Raw genomic sequence first — 4,150 nt, 5'->3', positions numbered from 1 at the left:
CAAATTCTCTCATATTCTCGCCTTCTTCATCTTCCTTAAGGCCCACTATCTTTATATTGTTTCTTCTATTATAATTTTCCATTATATCTATCTTCTGAGCTAACAGCTCTTGCGTCTCTTTAACTCTTTTATCAGATTCTTCTAATTTCTTTTTTAAGTCCTCTACTTCCATTTCTATGGCTGTTTCTCGTTCTTCCACCTTGTCCACTCCTTTTGATATATCTGACACGATCATCTCTAATCCATTCATTTTTTTCTTCTGTACTTTTTACTCGTCTTTTTATTTCACTGAATTCTTGTGACTGCCATTCTTTTACTGATTCCATAGATTCTTTAAAAAATATATATCCATGTACTTGCCCTTCCCTTCATCTTCCATTTCTCTATGTTCTTCCTCTTCTTCTTCTGAGTCCACTCCAGGATCTGTGTCCTTTACCTCTGTCTCTTCTGGTTTTCTTGTTGGTTTGTTTGTTTTATTTTGTTGGGTATTTTTGGTCTTCTTATTTTTACTAGAAGTGTCTTGGTGTTGATCTTCTTCCTCTGGGTTGGTCATCTGTTGTTTCTTTGATTTCTTTTTACTCTCTTCTTTCTTGATCTCGATATTTTCTGTGTTTTCCTCTTGCTGCTTTGTTGTGGTTGTCAATTTCAGCTGTGGAGATCGACTCCTCAGCTGGTCCCCCCTCCCATATGCGGTTGCGCACTTTTGTCTGGCTCTGTGAGCCATTTTTGTAGTCCCAAGTTCAGGGCTTCAACTGACCTTAGGGAGCGGGCTTCTCTCTCCGCGGTGGGCCTCCTCAGACAGGTAAGGCCTTCACCTTCTTCTTCCGACGTCCTTCCAACCCCCTGCCAAACTAGTTTAAACCTTCCCCCACAGCTCTAGCAAATCTGCTTGCCAGCACATTGGTCCCCCTCCAGTTCAAGTGGAGTCCGTCCCTTTTGTACAGGTCCGACCTTCCCCAGAAGAGATCCCAATGATCCAGAAATCTTATCCCATGCCCCCTGCACCATCTCTTTAGCCACGCATTCATCCTCCACATTCTCCTATTTCTACCCTCACTAGCGTATGGCACCGGCAGCAATCCAGAGATTACTACCTTGGAGGTCCTGGTTTTTTTTTCTTGGATCACATAAAAACTCAACAGCACAATACAAGCCCTTTGGCCTACAAAGTTGTGCCAAACACCTCCCTACCTTTGGAGTTACTGGGTTTACCCATCGCCCTCTATCTAAGCTCCATGTACCTATCCAAAAGTCTCATTAAAGGCCTTATTGTAACCACTCCCACCACCATTCCACGTACCTCTCACTCTGCATTTAAAACAAAATCTACCCCCAACATCTCCTCTGTCCCTACTCCCCAGCACCTTAAACCCGTGTCCTCTCATGGCAACCTGTTCCACCCCAGGGAAAAAAAACCTCTGACTATCCACATGACAACTCTATTGGGTCACCTCTCCTCTCCCCACTGTTCCAAGGAGAAAAGGCAGAGTTCACTCCACCCGTTTTCATGAGGCCTACTCTCTAATCCAGGCAACATCCTTATAAATCTCCCCTGCACCCTCTCAATGGTAGTGAGGTGACCAGAACTGAGTGCAGGACTTCAAGTGGGGTCAAGCCAGCATCTGATTTATTACTTCTCGACTCCTAAACTCAATTCCATGATGGATGAAGCTGAGCTCAGATGATCCACCGTGTGCTTCTCAACCAGAGCCTTACCATTAATGGAACCTTTTCTGGGAAAGGAGTCACTTGTACAAAATGGGACAGGTTGCACCTGTACTGGAGGGGAACCAATATCCTGGCAGAAATATTTTAAAATGTTTCTCAGCCATGGGGGAGGTGCTAGAGGATTGGAGGCCAGCTCACGTTGTTCCATTGTTTAGATAGTCAACATAGCTTTGTGCTTGGTACGTCATGTTTAACTAATCTCAGAGTTTTTTGAGAAGGTTACCAGGAAAGTTGAAAAAAACTGTGGATGTTATCTACATGGACAATTGACAAGGCCCCACATGAGAGGTTAGTCAGGAAGGCTCATTCACTTGGTATTCCTGGTGAAGTAGTGAGCTGGATTCAACAATTGCTGAAGCCAGAGAATAGTGGTGGACAATTGCTTCTCAGACTGGAGGACTGTGACGTTGGGTGTGCCTTAGGGATCCGTGCTGGGCCATTGTTCTTTGTCATCTATATCAATGATCTGCATGATCATGTGGGAAATTGGAGATGACACTAAGATCGGAGTTGTTGTGGACGGCGAGGAAGATTTTCAAAGGTTGTAGAGGGATTTGGACCAGCTGGAAAAATGGGCTGCAAAATGGCCAATGGATTTAATGCAGACAAGGGGGAGGTGTTGCATTTTTGAAGGACAAACCAAGAAAGGACGTACATGGTAAACTGTCGGGCACTGAGGAGTGCAGTAGAACAGAGGGATCTGGGAATACAGAGACATAATTCCCTGAAAGTGGTATCAAAGTGGTGGACAGGGTCATAAAGAAAGCTTTTGGTATATTGGCCTTCATAAATCAAAATATTGAATACAGGAGATATTGGTAAGGCCAATTTGGAGTATTGTGTACAGGAAATATATCAATTAGATAGAAAGAGTGCAGAGAAGATTTACTAGGATGTTGGCTGGACTTCAGGAACTGAGTTACAGGAAAAGGTCAAACAGGTTAGGACTTAATTCCCTGGAGCGTAGAAGATATGAAGGGGAGATTTGATCAAGGTATTTAAAATTATGAGGGGGATAGACAGAGTAGGTCAGCTTTTTCCACTGAAGGTTGGTGAGATACAAACTAGAGGACATGGGTTAAGGGTGAAGGGTGAAAAGTTTAGGGCAGTTGTTCTCAACCTTTTTCTTTCCACTCACATCCCACTTCAAGGAATACTTATGCCATCGGTACTCTGTGATCAGTAAGGGATTGCTTAAGGAAGGGAAGGTTGAGAACCACTACTCTGGATCCGATTGGTACTGAAATATTTTGCTTGAGAAAAATTGTCATTGGCCCGTTTCCTTTGGAGTTCTGAAACCGTGCACATAACAAGTCAAAGAGGGACGATTAAAACAGTGGTTTTCAAACTTTCTTCCCATCCACAGACCATATATTATTCCCTATGCCATTGGGGCTCTGTGATTTGTAAGGGATTGCTTCAGGTGGTCTGTGGGTGGATAGAAAAAGGTTGAGAACCACTGATTTAGGGGGAATTTCATCACACAGAGAGCGGTGGGAGTGTGGAATGGGCTGCGGACTCAATTTTAACATTGAAGAAGAATTTGGAGAAGTCCATGGATTGGAGGGGTATGGATTGGGTGCAGGTCAGCAAGACTCGGCAGAAAAATTGTTCAGCACAGACTAGAAGGGCCGAAGTGGCCTGTTTCTGTGTTCTATGACCCTCCAACTCAGTGCCTGACCAATAAAGGCAAACATGCCCAAAACTTTACCCCTCCCTTCATTGTCTGTGGGGGGCAGCGTGGACATGTACAGGGAATCATGACCCTGTACCCCACACTGTGCAGAGCCTTGCCATCACTCAGCATGCCTTGCCTTGCCCGGACTCACCGACTGATCTGCAGCCCTTCATGCTCGGATGAGTTGCTCCACATGCCATGCCGCTTCCTCACTGGAACGGTGGTTCTGGGAAGCCCGTTCCGGTTCCCTGGCATCAAGTGGAGGCTTAGTCTCTCTCTCTCATCACCGAGGTAGGGAAGAAAGGAGGAATGGGGGCGAAGAGGGATGAGGAGGGAACCCTGGGTGGGAGGGATTGGGTGCTGGGGAGGGAGAGAGGGACGAGGAGGGAGAACTGGCATGGATGGAGGAAACCCACCCAGAATGTTGGCTGGGGAGGGGCAGGGAGAGGAGGGCGGAGGGGAGAGGAAGGGGGAGGGAGGGCGGAGGAAGGGGGAGGGGGAGAGGATGGGGAAGGGAGAGTGAAGCTCCCTCTCTACCGTCCCCTCACACACAGCCAGGATTCAGACCGAGCTGAGCTTCCTGAAGGCGAGGCCCAGTCAGCTCACTGCAGGACCCCCTCCGCCTCTGCCTCCTAATGTCAGGGCATGGGTGTGGGGGGGGGGGTTATATATATTGGTGAAACGTGTGTGCCCCCCAACCCAGTGTCAGTGCACTGAGAAGAAAAAGGACAAAGATTGCAGCAG

Source organism: Narcine bancroftii, chromosome 3 (genome assembly GCF_036971445.1).
Source record: "Narcine bancroftii isolate sNarBan1 chromosome 3, sNarBan1.hap1, whole genome shotgun sequence".
Lineage (NCBI taxonomy): Eukaryota > Metazoa > Chordata > Chondrichthyes > Torpediniformes > Narcinidae > Narcine > Narcine bancroftii.
The sequence above is the reverse complement of the archived record's forward strand: the minus strand, read 5'-3'. Positions refer to the sequence as shown.